This window comes from Plectropomus leopardus, chromosome 5, assembly GCF_026936395.1.
Source record: "Plectropomus leopardus strain MGB_pleo_1.0 chromosome 5, ASM2693639v1, whole genome shotgun sequence".
NCBI classification, from domain to species: Eukaryota; Metazoa; Chordata; class Actinopteri; order Perciformes; family Serranidae; genus Plectropomus; species Plectropomus leopardus.
In genome coordinates, this window is record NC_142180.1 from 12,465,666 (window position 1) to 12,481,682 (window position 16,017).

General features: G+C 38.6%; 1 protein-coding gene across 3 annotated transcripts in view; it reads left to right on the top strand.

Annotated features, from left to right (window-relative positions):
• lrp8 (low density lipoprotein receptor-related protein 8, apolipoprotein e receptor) overlaps positions 1-16,017 on the top strand; it is a 215,359-nt gene that overhangs the window by 113,819 nt on the left and 85,523 nt on the right. The gene's annotated exons all lie outside the window — the stretch shown is intronic.

A 16,017-nucleotide genomic window follows, 5' to 3' on the forward strand; every position in this document is an offset into this window, starting at 1 on the left:
GCACACACACACACACGCACACACACACACACACACACACACACACACACACACACACACACACACACACACACACATTCATCAGCGCAACTGCACAAAACCCAAACACACATCCCGACCTTCCTTAGTTTCAATCATTCCCTTTCTTTTCATCTATTAGATAGTTTGGTGTGATTCAAGCTGTCAAAATGATCAAATGATGCATAACAGTTTCTCAGCTTGCAGTGCTCAGTTTCGGTCAGTTTCTGTGGCGAGTACAATCGATGGTTGAACGTACATTTATGAGGTTTTTAAAAAAAAGAGTTCAAAAGTTTTTTTTCTTTGATTGTCAGCAGCTCTGGATGTGAGTTACAGGCTCAACCACCGTGAGCCCTGTTTAATCAAGGCAGCAGGCTGTGTGACCGACACCAAACTCAAGGCTCTGAGTTACTTTGATTGGCTGAGCATTACTGTGACTGCACGCACTTCAACATTTCTCCTACTAAATCTTTTTCATGTTGTGAATTATTGCACACTTCAGGTTTGAATTACACACTTATCAGTGAAGGCTGTGATAACTTGACACGCCTCAATTTGAGAAAGGGACCCTGTAGTCAGGTACTCAGTAATACAAGGATGAACATACTGAATATGCAGCTGTTTCATGTCTGTGCACCAGGCTGACAAGTTTCACAGGACCAGTCATGTGTATACAGATATATTTACAGAATGCAGGCCATTTTTGGACACCGTGGTTATGGTTTGTCTCATTTTAGACATTAAATCTACTAGGCTCATTACTACTTATTTCATTCCATCTGATGAAACCCATTCTTTAAAGGCACAAACTGTCAAAGCAGAGCCTCTCATCACAGCAGGATTCCTCTCCCATTTTGTGTAGCCTTGATTTATAGAGCTCATATCAAATCATTACTGACTGCTTCGATTTCTTTCTCATACAGTAATTAAAGCATTACTGAGGTGAAAACTATAAAGAAGATAATTAAACCTCTTGAAAAAACTTTAAAAAAATAGAAGTCTACCTACTAGCTTTTCCCAGGGCTTCCCATTGTATGTCATGAACAGCATTAGCAGAGTGTTTGATCCATTGTCATCGAGATGGATCTGTTGACGTTCGACCACAGTGTCCAGTAAATGTTGTTATCCATAGGACTTTTAAGACTGTCTTAATTGGCTTAAAATTTTACTCTTGACAATATGTAGACAGTGGGATATGGTTGAAAGCTAGTTAGTAAGTTGACCTTGAGTTGGATTTTTTTAGGTCAAGCTACTATTTCCAGGTCATGCTTTGTGTGGTTAAGGTTATAGAAAAAGTATCAGTGCCCCCTTACAGTTGAAGATTCAAAATCTCAGTTGGAGATCCCTCATCCTTCAACTCAAGTAGTCTTTTTTTTGTGTTGGTTCAGTGTACTGTTAGGGATGTTTTGGTACCCAGAAGTAGCTGCAGACTGAGTGCTATCTGCTTTCACACTGTTCTTTAGTGCAGGCAGCTGCAGACCCAAACCCAGGGTGAGTCTGAGTGAAACAAAGAAAGCTTCCTAGAAATAATAGAAGTTATACAATGTTACTGCAATTTTAAACCTAATGCGATATGCTGAGTGTTGAGATAAAAAATATTGTGGCATATTGCAATTTATTATCGTTTTTCAGATGCAGAATTTGTCCCTAATAGGAAAACTTTTTAGCATCTTTTTTATCTAATATGTTAAAGTTTTCGGTCTGTTTATCCGACTTCAATTATTTCTATTGCAGTAAGTTCTATTCTGTAGACTAACTATTGATTTTATTCATTATTCTAGTAGGCTACAAAAATTTTAATTTGTATCTGGAATATTGATCATTTATATAATGAAAAAAAATGTATTGATGCAATATATCCGCTCAAAAATTTTGTGATACTGTGCGGTATCAATATTTTCCTTTACCCCTGCTGTCTGCCAATCCAGCTTGTAGCAGTTGTCTCCTGACGCACTCTCATCAGTGTGTGTGTGTGTGTTTGCTTGTAAAATCTGGTTCGTAAATAATTCAAGATACAATACTGACAATGAGTGTAATGTCACTTTAGAAGTTGTTAGGAAAAAATAACATCAAAGGTCATCTCTCTGTCTTTCTCTCTCTCACCTCATATTGTAAGCCCATCATCTCGAGCCCTCATGTGCATTGTTCTGCTTATCTTGCTATCTCGTGGCATGTCATTAACCGCAAATGTCTTTACCTTGATTTATATCAGTAATAAGTGAAAGTGTATTGATCTCTTAAGGAAGATACAGAATAGTCACCTAACAACAACATACACAACAGGAAACACCCCAGACATTAAAAAAGCACATTTGCACATGCATGTTACATGTCATATAATTCTGTAATTAAGACACAGAAAAAAACTAAGCCTAAGAACTCCTGTGGGGAATAGCAAATATATGAGAAAACTTAAACAGTTATTTATCAGAGGCTGTAAGTGATCATTAATGATGTAACTCCCATAAGCCTCACAGTGAAAATCTCATAGTTTCAGTGGTACAGTACATTTAATGAATCATTTCTGATATCAGAGAACATTAAGGGTGCTGTGTTATGGTAGTATGGACTTGAAATAGCTACAGCAAAGATGCTTCCGTGTTTACATTGTACATGGCAATCAAACAGGAAAAAACATCAACGCAGCAACCACCACCATGTGATTTTTCTAGTCAATTCCATTCTTCCGTTCAATTAGTGACCCTTGCTCTTGGCTGCTTACGATTGATTGGTGGTCAATATGTTGTTGCTCTCAAAGGACGTCTTGTGGAGCTGCAACAGCCTGATGGGATTGCTTTTGCTCGTGTTTTGCTCGTGTTTCTAAAGACCATGCATAATAACAATTATGTGTTCATCTTTTCTTTTTCCTTCTTCATTTAACTGGACTAAAAAAAAATTGGAGCTTTTTCATTTTACTTTAATTTTCTTCTCATCTTCCTAAATTGTATCATCGGGTGACAGATGTGGTATCTAAAAGCAGACTCAAGACAAACCAGGTGTAATAAAAACAGTCTTTATTGGGTCAACAGGCAGGTCAGCAAAAACAAAGCAGTCAGACAGGCAAACTGATCCAGTCATGTAGGCTACGGCTGAAAGAAAGCAGTAAAAAGAAAGCGGGTGGTCAAAAAACAAGTAGACCTTAAAGGAGAAATTCCACTTTTCATAGTCAACTTTTCCCCAATTAGGTGTCTGAGAATGCACACTACCATGGGCTCCAGCACTGACACATGGAAATGGAATTTTTTAATTTATTGGATAAACCTAAAGCTGTGCGATAAAACGATAACGATAATTATCTTGGTATATTTTCCTTGATAATGATATAATAAATGTTTGATAAATCTTCGGTGTAATTATATTACCCATACTCTCATAGAGGGGGGCAGTAATACACCCTAAACACTAGTTGCCACGTGCCATCAGCTAGAAGAAGTAGTAGTAGTAGAGAAGAAAGACAAGACTGGCCACTAATGCATACAGATACATTATACCGTTGCAACATTCAACTAGCTCATAAAGTTATTTTTAGTATTATTGTCTTGACCACTGAGAACAGCACAGTGCTACCTGACAGTTTAATTCCCCACATAACATGAGCTTCAGCAGCTCTAAAGTCAACTCTTCTAATGCTGATGTTGCGTTAGCATGTGACCCATACAGGCTGTTGTCTGTTGGATTCCACATTTTCATTCTACTCATATAAATTGTGCAGGAAATTGTTTCACCAGAATAAATCAAAATCCGCTGTTTTTTAACAACACAAAACTTGCTAAAGCATATCATTTAATGAGTTCACCTTACATGGCAATGACTTTGAAAGGCAACTCCACACAGCCAGTTGCTTTCTTATAATATTAGACAAGAGCATTCAGGAGCTTTCAAAAGTCAACTACGCTCTCCACATAATTTGGCTGCCTGTTTCAAATTTCACCCCACTTCCTTTGTGTCCCAACCCAGCCTTTGAATAAACTGCCACAGAGGAAACAAGCTCAGGGTTTGCTGTTGAGTTCACTCCGTGCATCCCAACCTCTCCCGCTCCCTCTCCTTTCTTTTGTCTGCCTCCCTCTCCTGCAATCATTAGCTGAGATGTGGCACTAGCCACTGGCAGTATTTTTAATGCCCAATGTGTCGTCTACTAAACAACCATTAAGAGGGGCCTGTTGGAAGAAAGTGGCAATTTCCTATGAGAGCACTGGTGTCACGCTGTATTTCTTCCCCCCACGGCACTGACAGACCCGTAGTCTAGACTGCGTTAATGGTTCCACATTTAACAAGCCCCTTCTTCTTCACACAGCCTTGAGAGAGAGATAGATACACACTAAGGGAGAGAGAGAGAGGGCACTCTAGTTTCACTTTGCTGCAGAATCTACTTCAGACCCCCGGAAAAAACAAATTGCACCAGCTTAGAGACACATGAGAAATCTCAGTCATATAAAATGACCCTATGGATACATTTTGTGCATAAAACGTCCTGGAGTAGAAATGCCAGACATTTGCAAAATAGTGGTGGATGCATAAAGACCTTTAATAGAGCTTTATGTTATGGTACCTGCTTCTGCTTTTTCTATTGTGAAGAAAGTGTTTGTGTCATGTTGCTACTCAGTTGTTGTTGGTGTATTTGCTGCAGTCTCATCAGCAGCAGCTTTTTAGAATCCTAAAAGGTATTCATTCACTCGCGCTGATTCACACAGTATTTTGCCAAGCTTTTAGAAATTTGCAAAAAACCTTCACAATATTTTAATGGCGACATCATTTCTGTTGAGCATCTTAGAATCTACTTTGAACATCTGACTTTTTCAGTGCTGTCACAAGTTCCCTGTGTTACTCCGCTGCATGGCTTTTATTTTCCTGGCTTGTTTTGTCACCATCCCACACTTCCTCTTCTCTGTGCACCTGCTCTCTCTGATCATTTCTTCCTCTCCTTTCTCTTGACTTTGATCTTTCTCTCTGCAGCATACTCCCCCTCTCTCACTACATCAGGGCTGCAGTAATAGGAGATCAGTGTTCCAATGAAAGCCACTAATCAACACTAACCTTCATTTAAAATGTAATCTGATATTAACCACATACGCCCTTTCTGTAAATTGGATTTCACTTCTGAAGGACATGGGGGGTGAGGGTGGGGGGTTGGCGCTACGGTAACATTCAAGGTGAGACTTAGCGGGTCAGCCTTGACCTCCAAGTCTGAAGTACTCGTTTACATTCCGTGCCAAGGGGACCACCAACTGAACAATACTTAAGAATCAAAAAGTACACAGAAAGGTGTTATGTACCAATTTGTTGGAAACATCCCTGAGTATTTAAAACTTTTTTTGAAAGTTGAGGACATCATTTAAATTCTGAGGTTTTTGAGTGTGAATGTAACGCAGGCGGAGCTCTCAAGTTCTTTTTTCTTCAGCAGCAGTTTGTGACTCACAGGGTTAATAATTGGTCTGTTAATCTGTTTAGAGCTGTTCAGATCATATCGATAGATGCAAGGAAAAGCTGCTGCAAGTAAATGCAAACTTTTAGTTACCAACAGAACGAACAGTTAAGTTTCACTTTCACTGCACCTGATGTCCTGCCCAGAGTAGGTACTGCTCTGTGAGAGTGTAATGCAATGAATTACCGAACGATATAAATATTACAACAGCACTCCTAATGAACAGTCCAGCTCCATAAATAGAAAATCTATTTGTAGAGGCAAATGTATCAGTCGTTGTGGGCTGCCATAAATAAATGAATGTGTGGGAAACCCTGATGCTTTGAGTTGTAACATGCTCAAGATGGAACAGTTTCTAATTGCACCTTGTACCTTTTAATCTAGTTAAGGTGAAAACTTCATTTCGATTATAACACTATTATTGTTTACCAAGTTCTCTTGGTTATTTGGCATTCCTTACCCAGTTCTAAAAAAAAATATTAATCATTTTTGGTCTCGTTAACTCCCTCTCATCACATAACTTTTCTAATTTTACATGGCCATGAAACATCATGTTCCAGTTCTCAGTGTGTAATGTGAGGATATGCAAAATACACAAACTCATGCATTCACACATATAATATGCAGCCACTCTTATAAACAACCAAACACACAAGCTCTGTCATGCATACACAAATATATGCAACCATCCTTACACTTACAGTACATAGAAACATACCCCCTTTAACTCATGCATACAATAATTATGACTGCTGTGCACAACATGCTTACTCACACACACACACATACACATGCTCTTTTTCTGTCTCCAAATAAATCATGAACTAATTGTGACCATGGAATGAGTGTACGCTGGAGAAAGCATTCTCTTTCTGCACATTGTGAATGACGTGTTGCTTTGTAGACTGAGTTGACTCTGTGAAAGGAAATCGTCATTGACCTGTGAAGTTTGGTTTATATGTCATGCGGGTCCTTCAACTTGTTTTATCCATCTTTGTAATTTGACAGCTCACACTAACCCTCCGAGGCAAGCTTCATGTCAAATGATGGATTAAGGTTCAAGGAGAAAATTCTGCCTTTTTTAGAAACTGTGTGCAGGGCAGGGATGGATTTTGTATTTATTTTTTTAAAGGTTAAGTACAGTGGACATTTAGTGTTGTTCAGGCAAACTAATCTCTGCACAAACTGAAGGAGGTAAACCACTAAACAAAAGAACACTTGTGTATGAAGGCTGCATTTTGTGAATACTTTGTTGATCATAGATCTTTCTTCTTTTTTTTAAGAGGGAATCATTTAATCATTTGTCTATGAATTGCAAAAAAATTGTGATAAATGCCTATTACAAATTCTGAGTCAAAGATGACATCTTTAAATGTCTTGTTTCATTCGACCAAAAGTTCAAAACCCAAAGATATTCATTTCACAACAGTATATGACAAAGGAAAGAAACAAATCCTCTCATCTGATAAGCTGGAACCAACTACTCTTGCTTGAAAAACAATCAGTTATGAAAACTGTTGATTATATCTCTGTTAATTGACTCAGAATTTTAGTTGTACTGTGCATATAAAACAATAGGCCAAATATCCAACAATAAAGAAAAGAAACAGTATATTTTAGGACTGTGTAAACTCTTATGTTGCCTGTCCAGAGGTTAGCTTTAGTAAGGAAGGGGTTCCTGATGGGCACACTCACATACACAAATCGTTACAACCCTAAGCTTTGCTTAACAAGCCTGTGGAAATAAGACCACTGTTTGGAACGAGGCTAATGAGCATCACCATGATGATATTACCCACTGCAAACAATCAAACCATTAGACTTGCGAAGTCTTTACAAGCCGAATAATTGGCTGATCCATACATCTCTGGTCTTGTATGAATCATTGATATATTCGTGAGCTCTGCGAGCTTAAGGCTCCCCTGCCTCCTGTCCTTTGTCTGCCGCAGTCTTTTCCTCTCCTCTAAAGGTTAAAGCTCATAAGAAAAGCTTGCATTCATACGGCATGCGACGCAACTCCTGAAAGAGATTAACTATTCACCCGCAGCAAGCTTCCATTTATTTGAATGAAATTGCAGACACTGAAATTAGAGCAACATATTTATTATGGACTACTGCTAGCAATCTGAATCTCTTAATGGATAACAGCATAACATGAGGGGATTTGCAGTACATAATTTCATGTCTGTGTGCTTTTGGTTGTGTATTTGTGTGCATGCTTATGCACAGTATCTGTGTCACTCGCTGTAGAGTTTGCAGAAATTTGTAAGAGCTGAGTGACCAAAGGAGAATGTTATGTCTGGTCCGTGTGCATTTGTTGGCCCTCAGGTCACAAGAAGCCCGAGTTGATCAGATTCCAGCCCAATACCTCTCCGTCTCTCCCTCTTTGAGTGTGTCTCTGCAATATCTTGCTCTAATTGTCTTGGTCCTCGTTCGTCCCCGCACTGATGTTCTCCCTTCAGTGACCAATATCTGACCTCACCTCCCCCTCTGACATCTCACATTGTTTATTTTTTCTACTCTTATTTCCTCCTCCCTCGCAATGCACTGATAGTAAAATTCTGGGCAAGTGCAGGGCAGATAGCTGATATAAATGTTGTTGTTTATTTTGTTTTTGTCATTATTTATTTCCCCTTTTTGTGCCAGGAAAACAAATAAATCTACTAATTATTATATATAAACAACTTAACTGTGTTAAAGTAATTCAGTACTTCAAAACACTATCTTTGAATGACACAAATTCAATCATACGCATTCATGGAATAACCTTTAAAATAACCTCACATGAAAAAGATTTTAAATGAAAAACTGCTTCGAAGGCCTCTTTACTATACTTTCTCATATTTCTTTTTGACAGAACATTTATCCTAAAAAGTCACATTTCTCACCAAAAACTACATTTTAAAAGATCACATCTGAACACGCCATGAGAATGTTACAATTTACCTTCACTAGATAAAATTTTTTTAATGAATAGACCTTGAACACAGCACAATGTAATTAAATTATTATTAATACTAATCCCACCTCCTTCAGTACTTAGTTCCAGCCATCAACTGCTAACAGCTAATGTTAACAAGAGTTTACTGCATACTTTAATCCCAACTGCATCACAGGGAAAATCTCTGTCCAAAATACAATTTCTATTTCTATGATGTGAAGTTGTTAGTCACAAGCCTTGCCTTTTAGCCCGCGCGAAATTTATTTGACAAACATCAAAACATCAAAAAACATCAGCCACTACTATTCCAATGTTTCCCAAAAAATCAGAATCTATATGGAGGGGGGTGAATCAGCAAACTTTTTTTATGTGTGTCTGTCCCTTTGTGTCATTATGGTAATGTTCTGTGTCCTATATCTATACTCAAGCAGAAGGGCAGGAGGATGTCTTAAAGAGTTTAATTTTCTTCAACAGATTAGACCCAGTGCAATGAACAGTTAAGTTTCACATCACTGTGCTCTGAGTACACACTGCGCTCCGAGAGTGTGGTGCATTGAGAAACTAAATGGCATATATATTCAAACAGTGTATGAATAGTCTGGCTCCAAAAATAGAAAACAAATTGTTGCGCCTCATGTTTACATTATGGCGGGCAGCCACAAATAAATGAATTTGTGGGAAACCCTGCATTGGTGGATGTCATCTTATGAGACCAATAAAACGGTGCATCCCTACTTCTTACTCGTCTATCTTCATCTTTATTTTCTCATGTGTTGTCCATGAATCCAGGTTAATCCAGGTCACTGAGGCTAAAAATAACAATTAAAATAAAAAAATATGATTTTGAGAAATGCCAGTGTTTATTTCCTGGCATAAAATAAATTGTCTGAAATTTAAGAGCTGAAATTTCATATGGTCTCAATATAAACAGACTGAGTCAGCTCAGTGCACGATGGTGTATTGATTCAAAGGATGGCTTGGCCTTGTTTTTACTGCAGATTAGCCAAGCGATAAAAGTTTACTATTCTCAAGCAGGCCACTCGCCAATTTATGGTGCAACCTCATAGCTGAAACTTGAGTTTAATTATGCTATTTCACAGACGATCAGCTGTTATGGACCCCCTGTTAGTTAGACTTAATTGATGATGTGTCAGATACATGCAAGGAATAAATGTTGTGACTTTCTCTTACTTACATTCATTATTACATACATTATCCTGCTCAGTATTTGTGGTGCCTCTGGCACTCACAACATTCATGTTGTGTTTGTAGAAATTCTCACAAGTTAATAGTTAATAAATGGAAAAATTAGATATTAGACATGGTAGTCATTTAAAAGAGAGTTCTAGCGCTTCTATGTTTTTTTAATGAAACCTTCAATACGTTATGTACTTTGCATTGGAGTTCAATTGTGTAAGAGTGCAATTGGTATTCACAGCAGTGCTGAGTTTTGGGCATTCATAATATTCCACCAATGTGATGAGACATTGTTCTCAGGTGTTTGCATAAAAAGACATTGAGCGATGGTACTTCATCAATCAGCAGTGTGCTGTCTGGGGTGCAGGAGAATTCAATGTACCTTTAAGCATTTTATTTTCATGCCACTACTGTATGATGGTGGTATGGGGTAAATCATCCGTAAGCTTCCATTCAACATGTGTCATATTATCACATACGCTCCTCCCATGTGCCTATGTTTTGACGTGGCGTGTCAGTGACTTTAGAATTACTTAGATTACCTCCTGGCCTCATGCACACTGCTCATGATAAATAAATTACCTTAGCATTAGCCTGCGGGGCTACAGGCCATCTGAATCAATCACCTGGGAGGCTAGCTTTGATGCTAGGCAGGCAGCTGGAGAGTGGACGTAGTGCCACGTTACAATGCTCCAATCCCCTCCCTCCTTGTGAAGGGAAATTAAGAAGGTAGTTAATCAAAAGTTCATTAGCATACAGCGCCATGCTCGGTCCACCCCTATACCCTGCTCATAATAGACACTTAGGCAGGCCATGTGAGGAGAATAACAAGTCTGTACCAATTCTGGTTGTGGACTTGTTTGAATTAAAAGACTGCAACGTCCCCCTATGTGCCAAATGAGTTTTCTGACCTCAGGTCCAGCAGAGCCCATTTAAAATCCACACAAAATCCAAAATACTAAGAACAAGAATTTTAGGAAAGAAAGCTTATTTTTGAAGGACAGAGATCTTTTTTCCCAAATAAAATCCAAGAAAACCATATAATTTCATTAAGATCTAGTTCATATATGCACAGGACAGATACAGTTGACCAGATCATCAACAACATAAATCTTTGTATTTATACCTATAGCCAATGCAAATTCCATGTGTGCCAATTAAAGGGATAGTTCATATTTCTTGACATTGGGTTGTATTGGGAACATATTCAGTGTGTTACTTGTAGTAGATGTGAGTCAGCACACTGCCAGATTGGAGAAATGTGCGAGGGTCCGACATGGAAACTAAGTAATGTATTGCTGTGAAAGAGTCAGCAACCAAACTTATTTTAGCCACCTAAAATAATCCCATATAAAAAAATCAATCTTAACCTAATTGTATGCTATATTGAAAGTATTTTCACAGCTTTACCTTAATGTCAGGCAGCCCATTCCAACGGGAAAGCCATTACCAGCTTCAGTTCTCCATCCATGCCTGAATAAAAAGCCACCAGACTCCATTTACAAAAACATTTTTGCATGTCGAACATTGGAGCTGCTGGCCCACTGCTGTTTCAGTCAGTTTTTATGTTTGTGGGGTTTTTTTTGTGTTTTTTCTTTAAGTGGCTTAAATATGTGTAATTGCTGACAGCAGTACATTGCTTAGCTTCCATGTCTGCTTCTTCAAACTGGGGGCGTGCCGACTGCCGTCGACTGAGAGAATTATACTGTCTAAAGATAAGTACATTCTAAAACCCCACCCCCAAAAAATATTAAATATTCCTTTAACTTACTCTTTGAAAATGAGCTTCTATTAATACAATTTGTAAAGGTCTTTTAAAAAACAAAACAAAAAAAAAAAGTTCAGTGAATCGGATTTGCAACATTTAGCTAATTGCATGCTGTATCAAACACAGAAGATAATCACTTTGGTGTTTTTTTAAATAGATTTAATGTAAACATCAAGTCATTAGTGGGGTAATCGAGCATTGGATTGGCAGAGTGTTCCCTGTTTTTCATGTCATAATGATGATTCTATGCAGTTTTCCTTTGCATCTTTTCACAACGCTGCTCGCCAGCATCTTGATCCACCATGGCAGCCATTCTGTATGTATTAGAGAAATTTGACTCACTTTACATTAATGTTTTAGGAAACTAAAAAGCAGAGCTGTAATAGTGTGTGTATTACATCTTTTTAATGCCTCATCATACTGTGAACAGAACAGCCTCACATGCAGATGCAAATTAGTGCTCACCCAGGGCGACTGTGAGATGAATATATGCATAGGTTACAGTTTCAATAAAAAGGTATTGGGCTGAATTTATTGAGGTTCATGGGCCTTTGTATGTCACTGAAATTTAAGTTGAGGGAGAAAGCCTGACTTGGTCATCCAGCCAATTGTATACATGTTTATTTGTTTGCTTTACCTCAGAGTGACCAGGATACAATCGCTGACCGCACATGCTCAGCTTGACCCTGTTTTACACTCATTCGATAATGCATACACCCACCTGGGAGCTGCCATGTCCAACCAGCATCTCTCATTGCTCGCCACCAAGCAGCTCCACTGGAGCATGGCTAGCATCAGTTCCTCAGCTGTTATTCGCTGCAGGCCTTGGCAGCAAGCGAGTTAGCTGGCTGCTAACGGCCCCGTGTTTGTCTCTGTGCCCCAGGAGTTTTATAGCCCATGAAATATTCATTCAATACAAAGTCAGGAGAATAGTGAATTAAGTTAAACGCCTATGACGGGCAGCTGAGAAAAGGATTTATGGCTACAAGTAGCTCTGTCTATGTATGAATGTGTGTGAGTGTGCCTGCCTGCATTAACATGTGTGTACAGTTTTGTTCACAGGATACATCGACTATATTTTTGTGTACAAAGTAGGGATGTTCTTACCTAACTTATTTTCATGCCATTTAAGCAGGAGGTTAACACAGACTAGTCCAAAAGTAAGAAAACACATTCAGAAAACAGTCTAAATTGAGCACAGTTTAGCCAATGACGATGCACTTTGACTGAACAAAATGTTGAAATTTATCATTTATATTTGTTAATCACATTTTTATGAAACCAAATTTTATTTTAAATTCTGCTAAAATGTATGACATTTTACACCACACATTATGAAAATTACGCATTATCCTACAAAACATTACAACAACTTACTGAAAATACTGCCAAACAGTGCAGGATTTACAAAATGTTATCTCCATCCCACCTTCTACCTCTCTACTTGTGCTTCCACTGTTTAAATAGTAGGCCTTAAAAGTCATTAAAGAGTTTTAGAAATAAATTTTTGAGGTTTCAATAGCCTTTTTTAATCTTATATCATTCATGCATCTTTTAATGAGTCAGATGACTTTGTGTGCATTCTTGATTACATGAGCATTGTTTTTGATTATTATCCTTTTTGAGGTGAGATTCCTGATAAGCCCCTAGTTGTTTCTTAGTCTCACCCACACTCTTTGTCTTCTTTTATTGTTGTGTTTCTGTTTAAGTAAACCTTAAATTTCAAAATCTCAAATCTTCAGAATCCACATTTCGATTACAAATCTTTAAGCCTACCACTGAAACTAATACAGTATTTTTAATTTTTTACTTACCTGATGGCAAAAAAATAGATAACCTAACTCACTCTAATAACCTATTCAATACCTCTTACTTTTACACTGTATACACTGCGTAAAGATGCAACCTTTACATTACAGTTTTCTGCAGCAGGAGTTTCAGTCGATATACTGCACTTGGCCTGGTATATGATCATAGTCGGCAATATCTCTGCAGGCACAGATGTGTCCCCAGCTTACTGTCAATAAGTCCATCAATGCTCCTCAGTGCCTGGACTGCTGCGGGATACACCTGTCAGCATTTAGTGAGTAGAGAACAAACAGAGAGGGCAAATCTGTGCTAAGCACTGACTTTCAAAAGTCAGGAGAAAGTATATAACTGCAAATACAACTTAATTATCAACACCATTACCATCTGGATTGGCAAAGTCAGACACCAACAGCCTTGATTAGAAAAAGCTTTAAACCTCTTCTCTTTGCTTTTGATTGTCCTGGTACTAAATTTGTAACCCAGTGATGTTTAAATGTGATTTTTCTCATTTATTTTCAGACATACCAGATTGTCTCCCTTTAGTTGGCATGTTTTTTTCTTTGTCTGTGCAGACTCGGTGGCTGTTGTTGATAATGCTAATTACCTTCATGTACAACCACTCCTGTTTGTTCCAAGCAAACTGCTCCTTTTTCTGGCAATGTGAACCACATCTCTTGGTTTTGCACATAGCAATTTTCTCTGTGAATGGGCTGCAATACTGTGGCTGACTGAGGCAGCAAATAGAAAAGCCTTTTTATAGACTTTATGATTGTATGGGCAGAACTGCTATTGAATAATATCAAAGGCCAATTGAGAGCAACTGAGTAGACATTTTAATAGTCACAAATTATTGCTTAAACATATAATAATAGGAAATTGGAACTGTCCTTTGCATTTGGTGAATATTACCCTTGGGGTGAAATTCATCCAATTGATTTTTGTCATAATCAATGTAAATGGAGTTCTCTGTTGTTCTTGCTCGTCTGTATTCTGTCATTTGATTGGCACCTGATCCATGACTCCACCCCCCTCAACTACCAGGGCCCGAAATGGTCAGTCAGACAAATTACATCCTTTTAACTCAGCTGTCAGTCACACACTTAGTGGACTGAACCCCTGCGGGGGTGTATATCTGTGTGGGTTAGAGTGAGAAAGTCTCCGACAGTAGCCCCAGGACTCTGCTGACCCACACAAACACACACACCTCTGAAAGTAAATAGTGTGAAACATGAGACCAGTACTTTCTACAGTGTATAGTATTTCTAAAACGCACGACAACACACGTTAAAATGAACCAGATGTCAGACAATTCAGTGGTCTCCTATCTCTCATTAACACACCTACACACACATTCCGTTGATATTCATATTCACAGCATCACATTGACCAGAGGAGCTGCATTTTGTGCATCAAAAACACAACACAACACAACACACACACACACACACACACACACACACACACACACACACACACATACACACACAGTACTTGCTCTTTCACTTTCTTAAATGCGATTAGCAGAGGGCTTTTATTCTTTAAAGGCCAGCGGGGATCATCCAAAAGATCAGCACCAGCAAAAGACAGGAGAGGAGAGGAATCCAAACCCCAAACCTGTCCAGTTCTATAGACAAATAAAATGCTGCCACTTTTCAGTAGTGTAGAACCTGGCAATGTGGACTGCACAGTTGGAGAAAATACTGGCAATCACTCCTGGCAAGACTGGAAGCCCCAAGCGTCCCCTCCACAAGGGGCAGCCTTTGAATGGCAGCAATTTATTCAGAACTGTTAAAGATAAAAAATAAGAATAAAGAAATAGTAGATGAATAAATAGAGAATGAGACTGAAATAGGCAAATCCCACAGGTACTATTGATCTGTGGCTGCAACACACACACACAAACACTCAGGCCGGTTGCCAAGATGCTGGTGGTCAAATATGTATAATTGATAGAGTTGAGTTTGACACAGCGCTGTAATGTAATCTGGGGCTAGCGTTCCTGTGAGGTTTGAGTGTGTGTGTGTGTGTGTGTGTGAGCGAGAGAGAGAGAGAGAGATTGAGGAGGGAGGTAAGGGGAAGGGTGAAAGAGTGTAGTGGTTTGTAAGAAGAAGGGACAGGGATTTGCTGTGGGGACTCAGTGTAAATTTGATGTATCGGACGGCTGTATTTTTCCTCCCTGTACCAACCCCACGGGCTACACATGTAGGAACAATGGCCTTCTCCACTGTAATGGGCTTTTACCAAGAGGGACCACTTTCTCACTCACATGCAGTGTGAGTGTGTGTGTGTGTGTGTGTGTGTGTCCAGTTGTGTTTGACAAACTGTACCCAGTGATTTGTCGTTTCATTCACGTTTTGTTCACTGATTTACATTTAAAAACCCATCGTAGAATACAGTCTGTATTGTAGTGTATTTCTGTTTTAGATGTGTTGTGTTTGTGTGCTGAACTGATGACCTGATAAATTGTTTAGGATAATTTGATAAGTAATAAGTAGTGCAAGTCATTAATCAAGCCAAAATGCCAAACAGCCATTTTTTCCAACTTTTCAAATGTGAGCATTTACTGATTTTCTCAGATTTTATGACTGCGTCAGCAATAGTGAAGGTATAATGTTTTTGGATTCTTCATCCATCCCTTCGTCCCATGTTTATGAACCCAATATCTCAAAAATGCCTCAAGGGATATTTTTCAAATTTGGCCCACTTGGACTCAAAAATTAAAGGATTAGATTTTGGTTGCCAAAGATTGCTGTGACCTTGTTCATGTTATTTTCGTGAACGGATATCTCGTGAACACCTTGAGGGAATTTCTTCAAATGTAGCACAAACATCTCCTTTATAGTATGAACTGATTAGATGAAG